This window comes from Macrobrachium nipponense, chromosome 13 (assembly GCF_015104395.2).
Source record: "Macrobrachium nipponense isolate FS-2020 chromosome 13, ASM1510439v2, whole genome shotgun sequence".
NCBI classification, from domain to species: Eukaryota; Metazoa; Arthropoda; class Malacostraca; order Decapoda; family Palaemonidae; genus Macrobrachium; species Macrobrachium nipponense.
In genome coordinates this window covers 100,321,117-100,334,544 of record NC_087206.1, presented here as the reverse complement: position 1 = coordinate 100,334,544, position 13,428 = coordinate 100,321,117, and the positions used below count along the sequence as shown (strand labels likewise).

At 42.7% G+C, this 13,428-nt stretch overlaps 1 protein-coding gene and 1 pseudogene across 3 annotated transcripts in view; one reads left to right on the top strand and one right to left on the bottom strand.

Moving 5' to 3' along the window:
* LOC135225226 (uncharacterized) overlaps positions 1 to 13,428 on the top strand; it is a 165,790-nt gene that overhangs the window by 144,137 nt on the left and 8,225 nt on the right. The window lies entirely within an intron of this gene.
* LOC135225544 (uncharacterized) lies at positions 5,586 to 7,862 on the bottom strand (annotated as a pseudogene).

The window sequence follows — 13,428 nt, the reverse complement described above, 5'->3', positions numbered from 1 at the left end:
CTTCTAAGCATCGAGTCGAGGCCTTGGTGTCCTGCATGTAGGTTAGCGGCTACCTGGCGGCGTAAATCCTCGGGTATAACCAAGCGAACACATCCTTGGTCCACTGAGTATGTCACCAGATCCTGGTTGATGGCTAGCCGGTCCCGAACGCTGAAGAAGGGGCGAAGGCAAGCGAGTTCTTGCGACTTCTGTTGGGGCCAGTCGCCCGCTGCAACCCTTGCAAGCAAGATGCTGATATACAGGGTCGTTAGATGCGGCGCTCCTGACGCAGTCTTCATCCAACACGATGATATCCGGTTCCAAGGCGGCCACGGTTGCACATGCCACTGCCACTTGAATGTCGTCCTCCAAATCCACGTCGGAAGCTTCGCGGGGTGCTCGCATGGTCGGGTACCTTGAAAGAAAATCCGCGGCAGTGTTCCTTTTTCCGGGCAGGTATTTCATGTGGAACTTGAACTGGAGTGTCTTCTCTTTCAGGTTGAATAATCTCGGGTTGATGACGTCCTTGAGGGTTCTGTCACCCACCAGCTTGACGAGAGGACGGTGGTCCGTGATGATGGTGAGATTAGGACACCCAAGTAGGAACAGCCTGGCCTTCCGCAAGCACCAGTTAACTGCCAGGGCTTCTCCTTCTACGGGGGCATACCCAGCTTCAGAGGAGGTGAGGTGTCGACTACCACACAGGGCAAGGCGCCAGCCGCCCTTGCAACAAAAGGGGCTGTCAGCTGACTGACAAATACAATACTGCTGAAGGACTACGAACCCGATACCTTCTTTACTCCAATCCGTCATTATCGTTGTAGGGCGTGTTTTGTCGTAATATGCCAAGCCGTCCTTGGCTAATTGACAGATGACCTCCTGTGCCTGCCGTAGTTTGTCACGTAGCTGAATATCCCAGTAAACTTTTTTTCCAGTGGGCTTTCTGAGGAGGTCCCTAAAGGGCTCCATGATGGGCGCCGTTGCAAGGAAGGGAGCTAACTGATTCATGAACCCGAACCACGACCTAATATCCGTGATGGAGGGCTTCTCTGGCATATGGAAGTTACGAATGGCGTCTAGTCGTTCGTCTGCTGGTTTGTATGACTCCCATCCCAGGTAATAACCGACGAAAGTGACCTCTCTCTTGCAGAATTTAAACTTCTCGGGTTTGAGTGTGATACCTGCAGAGGCACACGTTGACAGGAATTCATATACATGCCAGAACGCCTCTTCAATGCTGTGATCGTATAGCAAAGTGTCGTCAATGCATTTATGCTTACTGGTGATGTCTTGCAGGGCATCATCAAACCTTTTTATGTAGGCGTCCGATGCCGAACAGTGACCCATGGTGTTCTACGATAACGGTATCGTCCCCATGGAGTGATAAAGGTCGTAAGCGGGCGGCTGTCTTCGTCCAATTCCACTTGATGGAAACCCCAGTGGGCGTCCGCCGTAGTCTTGTACGTATGAATGGGGATGCTTGAAATCATGTCGAAGGGTGCCGGTGTATGATGAGTTTCCTGAAGACAGTGGGCGTTGAGGCGCTGGAAATCTACTGTGCGGCGAGGTTGGCCCGTCTTCTTGGCGACAACGACCATCCTTGCACACCATTCCGTTGCATCCCCCACTGGGACTGGTTCTATCACGCCCTTCCGAACGTCCTCGTCAAGTTGAGCCTTGACCTCCTCTTCCCAATGCTTAGGGATTGTCGCGGGTGTGTGACAGGCATAAGGCACGGCATCAGGCAACAAATGGATGTGGTGCTGCTTGCCCATCATGACAGGTAACGGTTCCCTGGTTGTATTAAAGGTTGTTGAAGAGAAATGCCGTAATAACCACTCCTCAAGTCTCGGTATATTCTCCTCCACAGGTGGGATGGGTAAGGTGGCTGGCTTCATTGTCTTAGGGGAGTTAGGCCGTGCGACGTCTTCGTTAAGCACATCAGCTGATGCAACGAGATGGTAGGGGTGAGGGAAGTCAGGGGGTACTATTCCCAGCTCCTTACAAGCATTCAGCGATATATAGAAATTCTTGGCCGTCGGCACAAAGTAACAAACCGCCTGCTTCGTGCGTCGCCCACCTATATCAATGAAGCATGCCGTTGATCCAAGACATCTCACTCGGAGATTAGCTACGTCCCTCAGACCTGCTCGCGGCTGCAACTCCAGTGAATTTATTTGCAGTCTTGAGAGAATCGTGGGTCCGGCAACGCAGATCTGTGCTCCTGTGTCTGCTACGACGAGTGTGGATACTGAATTCCCGTTTCTATGGGAAACACAAGCCTTGATCGTGGGGTGGGGGGAGAGGTGCGTGTCTGCAACAATCGCTAAACTCGAGGCAAGCGGCGCTTTCTTCGTGTTCCTGCAGCATTTCTGAAAGTGCCCTACCTTTTGGCACCCGTGGCACGTCATACCTCTTGCTGGGCACGACGCTCGACCAAAGGGATGGCGCCCCCCACAATTTCCGCAACGCTTCACATTGGAATTGCCGCGCAACACCGCGACGTCTGGCTCTACGTCATCAATGCCTGTGACGTCATCACTCGAGGCGCCAGCAGACCCCCTCTCACTGATAGCGACGCGCGGGACACTTTCAACATCTTGGCGTGCAGCTTCGAAAGTGCAGCACAGTGCCTGAAGAGCATCGACACTCTTAAACGTCTCACATGCCTGAAAAACATGCCTCTTTAATACAGGGTCACTGAGGCCTACCATTATTTTCCGCAACAGCATGTACTCTATTAAACACTCCCCGCATTTGGGACACTCAAAATCACAGTCGGTGGCCTTCTGAGCACACCTCGAAAAATAGTCGCTCACTAATTCCTCGCGCCCTTGTGCGAGGGCAAAGAATTCAGACCACTGAACTGCCTGATTCGACGACCGCAACACAATATTCCGATGGCGTCCAGAGCCGCGTCTGGGGCGAGGGCATTCCATTTGGCATCTGAATACCGAGCGTCCAGTGCACGTTGCAACGCCGGTACACAGTTGAGCCTAATGTGCAGGACAACATCCTGCGGCGGGAACTTGTTTAGGTGAATCCAATACGTCATCGAACGTCTCCAGGATCTGAACACTGCCGAAGACATTACCGTCTCACACTTCTCAGGGGCAGCAGAGACAGGAACTTTACCGGCACGTGCTCCTGAACCGGGAAGGGCATCCTGAAGGGAACGGATGGCACGCTGCTGGTCTGCAAATAACGTCTGTGCTTGCATGATGGCCTGTGACAAGGCCCTTGGCATTGCAGGTGAGGCACGCCTCGGCGTGGCCTGGGGTGGTCGACGTATCTGGGGCATGGCTTGGTCCTTATCCTCCTCACTGCGCCATGTTGGGTTTGCAATGACACAACGTCCTGGAGACTGGACTTTATTACAGGATACTCGGGAGCCAACTGACTCGCAACAGCGTATACAGAATTACCAATAACGGATGCATGCTCGGCAGCGCATGGCCGAAGAACATATCGTACAATAGGTATCCCATAACTTCCAGTGATTGACTTGCTTATACTGGTTTCCCCTTTTTGTGCATGATTTTAAGGCATGCTCAGCAACTAACTGTAATTTCAAGCTAACCATTATGGCTTCTCTGTGAAGAAGTGGGATGAGAAGGTATAATGACAGGTTGTGTTTATTGGCATGTGTGTTTATGCATCTGTGCCACCCCTAAACATCATAATTTGTGCGAATCAGTCTTCGGAACGCCCACCAGTCGCCCACAGACCAAACAGTATTGTGAAGCCAAGTTTGACTTACGTAATTTGCGAGTTCCCTAGTTGGTTCACATAACAGTGATCGTTCTCAAGAGTTCTTTAAGGACTGGTCAGATGTAACGGTTCAGCAAGTAGGGTAGAGCAAGCAACTTACGTATGAAATCATACACTGACCCATGCTCCATATAAGTAGTTGCTAGGTCTAATTGTTGGACTTTTTGCCACATGGCTTGAGCCCAGTGAAACGTACACCCATGCAGATGAACAGATAAGTACACAATTCTGACTGCATTCCACACGGCTACTTCAAAATCCATGGTCACTTCTTCCACCTCTGGTTCTGGCTCCAACAACGTATTAATTTGCTGAAAACCTTCACGATAGTCTTCCTCCTTTTTTCCACTCATCACAACAAATAAGAGGGGCATTTGCTTTGTATGTTCCTCTGACTTAAGGAAGGCATGTACTGATAACTGATAAAATGGTTGCTGGACTATTTTAAATATTCTATCTATATACTATTGCTTAGCACTGCTTAACCCCCGCAAGACGCGGTAAATTTGAATGGCGGGTGGTACGTACGTAGCTAAAATTGATACGCTGATCCGCACGGGTTCCGCACAATTAATTAATTGCAGTTTATTGTTAATATCTTCTTTATTACTTACTATTTTCACTTCAAATAAATTGCAAGTTCAAGGCAGAACCTTTCTATATGAAATGGACACCTTTTAAATTGTATTATTCCCTTCTCTATATTTTTTCTAGATTTTCCTTTATTATCCAAAATTTGGTCAATATTCTCAGCGTTAGTGAAGACAAATTTTGTATCCTAATTTCATAAATTACTGCTTGATCAATTTACGTAAACTCAATGCTATAATATTCCAAATTTACTTGTCATTCATGGGAAAGCAAAAGCAGATGGATATACAACATTTTCAGAACATTTTTAGAGCATAATTCATAACTACTCAACACACTAGCACTAACCACAAAACACCTCTGAACGTATGTGAAATATGCCTTGTTCAGTAACACAGCACAAACAAGTATTGGTATATATATATATATATATATATATATATATATATATATATATATGTATATATATATATATAAGTATATATAATTTACATATATAATATATATATAATATATATATATATATATATATATATATATATATATATATATATTATATATATGAACGTGAGCGCATGCACATGTTCATTTATATATCTACATGTGATACAGTATGCTAAACAAAAGAAAGGAAAAATATATGTATATCCATAAGTCAGTACTTACTTTTAGTTCTTCTTATGATATGAAGCAAAGCATGCAGCACAAAGCCCAACATCACATTTTTGGTATTCCCAAGTAGAGTGTACGTTTTTATTCAATATCAGCATGTAATAATTACGAAAAATAAGAATTATGATAAAGATTATCACTCGAAACCAAGATGCCAACCATGATATCTCAATGTACATTCGAAAAAATATTAGCTTTTGTTACGAATTCACTTATATGATATACGAATTATTCCATTACTGGTAATTCCTGTTATCACTTAAAACTTGTTTTATCATTCTATCATGTCTTTATCCCATATTAACCTGTAATAATTACAAAAATAACGATAAAAGATAGTAGTTATCGAAAGCCGGTCACGGAGCACTCAAAACCAACGCCGAGACTGAAGTTTTCCCGGGAATTTTTGCTTTTTTCCACGTCATAAACCTTTTAACCAATTAAGTAACGGGATTCTAATGATGTCATTGTGATGTAATAACATTTAGCCAATGACACTCAAGTATTGATGCGGCATCATAGAGCACGGTACTGGTGTAAGAAATCTGTCTCTAAAAGTATTGGCGCGCGGTTCAAATCGGGCCACTAAAGTGGCTCAGCGTCGGGAGTTGGAAAGCCAGAAAAGTGGCTCCTCGTCTTTTGGGGGTTAAGAGATGGAGTTGATTCTCGGTGACCATGATAATATGGCGAGAGCTAATGTGGTTGGTACCGGTTCATAACTTTACATCTGCTTGAATGAAATCTGGCGGGAATCTGTCAGCAATGAGGCCAAAATCAAGATGAGATGGGTGGTGGGGCCTTTGAGACTGACGATGTCTGTTACCCTATTTGACAAGACTACTTAATTTGGGTAGCTGGTGGGCATGGGCATGAGGGTGCTCTTGTTTATATGAAAGTAATTCCTCTTCTACAATTTGGGCAGCTGAAGTAAAATAGTCTTGTGCACATTGTTCTTTGACTGCTGCCGATACTATGGTTGCAGAAAGGAGTCCAAGTGTGGTAGGATGGCTGTGAGTGTGTTGCCCTGCCCTGAGATGTACACCTCTTTGAATTACACAGATTCAGCTTCTTTTCTTACTGTATAGACATATCCATCAGAACTATGCAATCATGGAATCCCGCGTTTTGTACCACCGGGAACAATTTCAAAAGTCACCGGTTGATTACCAATTAAATTTTGTTCCACCTGTGGTTCATTTTCTATGTTAATTTCTTGCAATGGAATAATGGGAAGGAACTGTTAAGATCCACCATCATGCTAGCCTCATCGGAATCTTCTGGCAAGTGGTGGGGCGTAGGATAGCAGTCACTAGTGATGGGGCACTAAAACGACTTGTCCGCCGAGTGGTGGGGCATAGGATGGTAGTCACTACTGATGGGGCACTCAACGACTCCTCCGCCAAGTGGTGGGACGTAGGATGGCAGCCACTACTGATTGGGCACTCAAACGACTCCTCAGCCGAGCGGTGGGGCATAGGATGGCAGTCACTACTGACAAATGAGTGGTGGGGCATAGGGCATTCAGGGCACGTCCAATGAAAGGATCCACCCTCCTTTAACTCCTTGTTAATCCTCCTGAAGAAATAATAATGATTTAATACAGTAATAATCTAATCACAGGCTAATTTAATGCATCAAGAAATTCCTAATAGCCAGCATTCTAGATGAGAATACTCATTTTCTTTGCATTCTCACCTGTACATCTCCTGAGTCATGTTTGTGCTACACAGTCTCTCTCCATTGGTAGCAGTTGTCACACATTAGAGCTTGCTGCTGTGACATTACTTCCTTCCTACAACCAGAACAGGGTTGAGTACATCCTGTGCTGAACGCCATCCTAAGGTGAATGCCTGGCTCCATATTGTGAAAATTGGCGCCAACTCACTTCGGCACATGCAGTCCCCAGTTATCAGCGATCCGGTTTTATGGGGCTTGTCTAACGCCATAAAATCGGCAATTTATGGTGCCATAACGGGACGAATTCCGGTTATGGGCGCCATATGGATTTTTATGGCATGCCATATGGGTTTTTATGACACGCCATAAGAATGCTTATGGTGTGCCGTAAGGGTGCTTATTTTGCCGATAACCAGTTATCAGCACCATTCTTGTGCCATAAACCACTAAGCTTCAGTCAATGGTGGTTTTCGCTCATCAGCACACCCCTGGAAACGTAATCCCTGCCAATAACCGGGGATTTCCTTTACCTTTACTCCAGATCTATTGCATGGATTGTCTAGATTTACTCCATATTTTCATCATCACTCTAGAAATCCTCTAGACCTCTATATTCATTAAGTCCACTTTTATGAGAAGGTAATTCAGGAAATAAAAACTTTACAAATTAATTTAAATTTATTTCAAGCCATAGAATTAGATTTCTGGTTGATACTCAAATCAAACGACTCCTCCGCCAAGTGGTGGGGCGTAGGATGGCAGTCACTACTGATTGGGCACTCAAACGACTCCTTAGCCGAGCGGTGGGCCATAGGATGGCAGTCACTACTGACAAATGAGTGGTGGGGCATAGGGCATTCAGGGCACGTCCAATCAAAGGGTCCACCTTCCTTTAACTCCTTGTTAATCCTCCTGAAGAAATAATAATAATTTAATACAGTTCAATTTAATCACAGGCTAATTTAATGCTTCCAGAAATTCCTAATAGCCAGCGTTCTAGATGAGAATACTCATTTTGTTTGCATTCTCACCTGTACATCTCCTGAGTCATGTTTATGCCACACAGTCTCTCTCCATTGGTAGCAGTTGTCACACATTTGAGCTTGCTGCTGTGACCGTACTTCCTTCCCACAACCAGAACAGGGTTGAGTACATCCTGTGCTGAACGCCATCCTAAGGTGAATGTCTGGCTCCATATTGTGAACATTGGCGCCAACTCATTTCAGCACAGGGAGTCCCCGGTTATCAGCAATCCGGTTTTATGGGGCTTGTCTAACGCCATAAAATTGGCAATTTATGGCGCCATAATGGGACGAATTCCGGTTATTGGCGCCATAAGGGTTTTTATGGCACGCCATAAGGGTTCTTATGGCGCGCCATAAGAATGCTTATGGCGTGCCATAAGGGTGCTTATTTTGCCGATAACCAGTTCAGCACCATTCTGGTGCCATAAACCACTAAGCTTCAGTCAATGGTGGTTTTCGCTCATCAGCACACCCCTGGAAACGGAATCCCTGCCAATAATCGGGGACTTCCTGTACCTTTACTCCAGATCTATCGCATGGATTGTCTAGATTTAATCCATATTTTCATCACCACTCTAGAAATCCTCTAGATCTCTATATTCATTAAGTCCACTTTTATGAGAAGGTAATTCAGAAAATAAAAACTTTACAAATTAATTTAAATTTAGTTTAAGCCATAGAAACAGATTTCTGGTTGATACTCAAATCAGTACTATTTAAAAAAAAAACACGATAAATTCTTCAAATGTTAATAATTTGAGAAGAAAAAAAAAACATTTAAAATAAAAAAAATAAAAAAAAGGAACAATGGCTGAATGAATTTGCAAGGTACTACGTAGATTTAGGATTACAAATAAAGGTATATAAACAAAATTCCTTACAAATAAACATTACAAAATAATACAATTATTAACAGAGAAAGGACATGAATGGAAACTTTAACAAAAATCAAAGATATAAACTTGATCTGATCCTAATTAAGCCAAAAAAAGAAGAGATAATTACGTACCATGAAACACAATCTCCGTGAACAGTGAAAAGAAAAAAAAATGTTCACTATGCAGTATTGAAGGAGAAGATGCTTCTCATATGCTAATCTCATTCTTGGTCACTGTCGCTAGAATCCATAATGGATATTTGTACATCATCCTCAAGTTCAACTTCATGGGAGCATGATGGTACCGGGGCTTCTGTAACAGCTTGTACACTACTTTGACATTCCCAGTCTTTGTAAGGTTCAATGTTCTTTTAAGATTCAATGTGGCTAATCGTATGGAGAATTTCAGGATACGTCGTCAGCCAGGGGCGTAATTTCAGATTTTTGTGGGGGGGGGGGGGGGGGGGGGGGTGTGGGGGAGATGGTGAGCGAAGTGAGCCTAATCAGCTGGGGGCTTTTGGATTTTGAGCTATTTTATGTGTTTTTTTAAGCTACATGTGCAAGGGTGTTTCAGCAAAAATTACATACTGCCACTACTGTTTGTTTATCTCATCATCATTGGTAGCTAGTTGACAGATAAGGATCAAGAAACTTAATATTTCTGAGAAATTTCATATAGGTATTCATGACTGCACATCTAAAAAGAAAACATGCTGTTACTTCTTGGGGCTTCTTGGGGGGCAAAGTTGAGGCTTTGGGGGAGGGGGGGTGGCAAGTGAGGTTTTGGGGGAGGTTTTGTTTTGGGGGGAGGGGCCAGGGGGGGGGGGGGAAGTTGAGGCCTGGGGGGAGCAATTGCCACCCCCCCAAAAAGGACGTCCCTGGCTGCAGCAGCATTTTCCATGTTGTTTCAGTCCATACTTTGAGTAGGTACTCCAAAGTGGCAACAGTTATTGTGAATACTGTCAATAGTTCCGAACAAGATGTGATCGAGGTAATGGATTAGATTCTCTCTCTATCCATTTCAGACCTTATGAAACATTGTTTCAGGCAAACCTTTAAGTGCCATGTAGATAATTAGGGCAAGTGTAACTGTCACAACTCTTATTCCCTCCCTAACAACCTTCCCAACCCCTTTCCTTCCTTCTAATTAATTGTATGTAATTAATTTTATTATAAAATTTTTTTTGGAGGAAAAAAAAGTTTTTTTTTGGAGGAAAAAAGTTTAAGTTTATTACATTTGTCTTACAATGTAGCATTATTATAAAAGTTGCGGAGGACAAAAACATTTTATCAGTTTAACAGTTTTATTATGGTTGCCTTACAATGTAGCATAATTTCAGGGGAAGGCTAACCCCATAAAAAGAATATAAGCGTACAACACGAGACAGAGAGGAAAAAAAATAAAGGGTGGAGGTATATTATTGTAGTCTAAGGAACTGGGATTAATGGTGACGAAACAGATTTTACAATGGTGTATTCTTAGTGACGAAATGTATTTTTGGTGACTAACAGGGTAGGTGACGACTGACAAACTGGATTGGCAATGAAATAGGGCGTATCCATGAAAAGGATGAACCAAATAAAAACTTCTTTCAGTTTTCTTTTGAAGATTGAAAAAGAAACCCACAAAATCACTGTATAACGTGTTTACTTCTAAGTATTTACATTTAATTTTACTCCACACTCAAGTACTTTCAGGCCCTATCTGTGACCCATTTTCAAGAGATGTTTGGGTTGTCAGCCTGGGTCAAGGTGTGGGGTAAAATTAAATGTAAATTTTTAGAAGTAAACACATTATACACATTATACAGTGATTTTGTGGGTTTCTTTTTCAACTATAATAAATGCTACTTGACAAAGACTGCAATAACACGGAGACAGGAGCGCCTACAGTTTAGTTGGCCAAGACTATCGTCCGCTAGAAAATTGGTGGACGAGTACAAACAAGATGGTAAAACTTTACAAAGCCAGCGCATATGTTTTGGCCTGGCCTGACCTGACCTAACCTAACCTATCGCTGACAGGGTCAGGGCATGGTTGGGCAGGTGACGAAACGGGCTCCAAAGATGGTGATGAACCGGACTGGTGACGAAATTGGAAGATCTCGTAGCTTATAGCCTATACATTGGGGAAGAATATCACCATGAACACTGACATTACCGTCAGAGAAAATCATCCCTGTGGAGGGATGCACAGAAAACCAAATAAATGTAAGAAACAAAATCACCGCGAACACTGACACTACTGTGACACACTCACATTGTCATACACAAAAGAAGCAATTATAGGTAGCTAGTTTGTTGAGCAACAAGTAAACTAGTGCTACCTAACATTAGACAAATGCCACAAGTTTCCATACTAGGCTAACCTAACATATAATTTCTTTATAGTGGGCCTATATTAAATTTTTTTAACACCATACATTATATAACTAATTTGCAAGCCTGGGCATGGGCTAGTCTTGTGTCCTTACCAAAAACGTCAACTTACCTACCTTATGGTGACATAGGTAACATTTGCAAAATGAAACTACTGAGACATCAATTAGGCTACTCACTTTGTTAGACCTACGATAGGTTTCTGTGCTACGCAGTGCACTTGCAATTTCAGTGGCATAATCCACTATCATAAGTTTCAATTTAAGAAAGACAATCTAATATCATTAAGTACTTACCAACGTATGAAGTTCCCGGCTGTTATGGCTGGCGTCACAAAAAGCGAATGACGGTCTTGAGCCGCAGTAGCCTACTCTAATAATTTACAGGCAAAGCATTGACACAAGGTTTTGTTACTTCTAAACAAGTTACCCCATATAGCTTTAACGTTATTTGATTTGCAGGTTTTATTAAAACGGAAAATATGCACTAAACAGATAAAACACTACGCATGATAAAAAAAAAAGGAGATAAGAAATTGTAGTCACTTTCCCAGCCAGTTTAAGATGTAACAACACGGTGAAAAGTGACAAACTGAAACTGAAACTGACGCTTTCCGGAGTCTCGTTAGCGGTTACTGTCAGTCTGTCATTGCCAACAATAGTTGCGTTTTTTTCGTTATCTAGCCAACTTGCATCTCCGCGGCGGCCTAGAATATGGCAGTTGCGGTTTTTCGATGCAGTTTTACCTACTGAGCAAAAATTTTAAGTAATATTTATTCGGACGACTGTAATTAACCGCACCGGGGCCAGTACTAAACACGGCGAAATACATTGGACAGCCCCCAATCCCTAGTGGATGTCGTATCCGCGGTTACGTTCCTTGCAGTCCGTGCGGACTACTTCTGTAGAAATACCTATTACCCTCTGATGTTAGATTCACACGAGGTGTCACCATTAATAATAAAAATCCGAGCCAACTGTCATATACATACACACATACACTCACACATTATATATACATAATAGGTATATGATAGATCTAGGTAATAACTCAGCGTCGGGTATTTCTTTGGAAATTACGGTTCCCTATGGTGTTTGGGTTGCTTATTAAGAATTTACCTGTATTTTTTGGGGGGTCCTCTGTAATTAACGTCCAGGGGCCCCGGCAGAGGGTAGTACTAAACACGGCGAAATCCATTTGACTTTTTTTCTTTCTTTCTTTTTAGTTGCTGTCGTATTCGCGGCAACGTTCCTTGCATTCCGTGCGGAGTTATTATATTGCCTAGAATTGTCCTAATAGTAGGTACTAAGCGCAGGATAGAAATAGATGGAAACGGCTCATCCGAAACGGCGACCCCATATGAAAATGGGAACCAGCTGGGAAGAAGAAGATTACTAGAAGGACCTCATTCAAACTGGATGGTATCTAGCCGAGTTATTTATTTAAAAAACAGTGTCTGAGTGTGCGTGTTCGATTATAAATCCATAATTAGTGGAAATAATAAATACTGTACATAAATTAGGCAATGAAAGAGGGGACTTCTGAGGAATAAACTATTAATTAAGGAGAGGGAAGAAATTGAGTTGTTTTCAACCACTTGAGAGGTATCATATCATTTAACTTTCTTTTTTCCCCTCTCTTCTGCCTAAATTGGTTCCAGATAGACTACAACCAAACAGTCTCGTGTAGTGCACATTTACAACAAGCAGGTTGTCATTATTTCCAATCTAGCGAGCGTGTTGTAGGACTGTGCGATACCTTGGACCTGGTTGTAGACGATTCATAACTGTCTTTTGGCAGAATTGAATGATTGGAAGTTTTCTGGCATCCTGACATATCTTTTGGCAGATTCTGGGTCATTATTCGTCTTTATTTTGAGTCGTCAATTTGTAAAGTTCTTATGTGATTAAAAAAAATTAAAACATTCTAAACAAACGTCTGAACAAGCAAGCTTTGATGATGCCTTGAACCTGTTTTAGAAAGGAATATACTAGGGTTTAGGCCAAAGGTCAAGCATGCACTGGAACCTGTCGGGTCATTCAGAGCTGGAAAGGAAATTGAAAAAAAAAATATATATATATAGGCTTGAAAGGTGTAACGGGAGGAAAACCTCACAGTTGCACTATGAAATAACCGTTAGGAAAGGGTGGACAGTAAGATGGAAGAAAGATATTATGAATGGAGGTAGAGTAAAAGGAATGAAAGGGGATGCAGCTAGGGGTCGATGGGACGCTGCAAAGAACATTTAGTAATGCTTACAGTGCACTCCCTGAGGTTCACCGATGGCATTACCCCCTTATGGGAACTTGTTGACTGATTTGTATAACCAATCAGTCAACAAAACAAAAACTTAGCTTTACTGACATACTCAAGTTTGTGGAGAAAGAAAGGCTACTCAAATGTAACAGTGGAGCTCTAACTTTAAGTTATATATATATATATATATATATATATATAT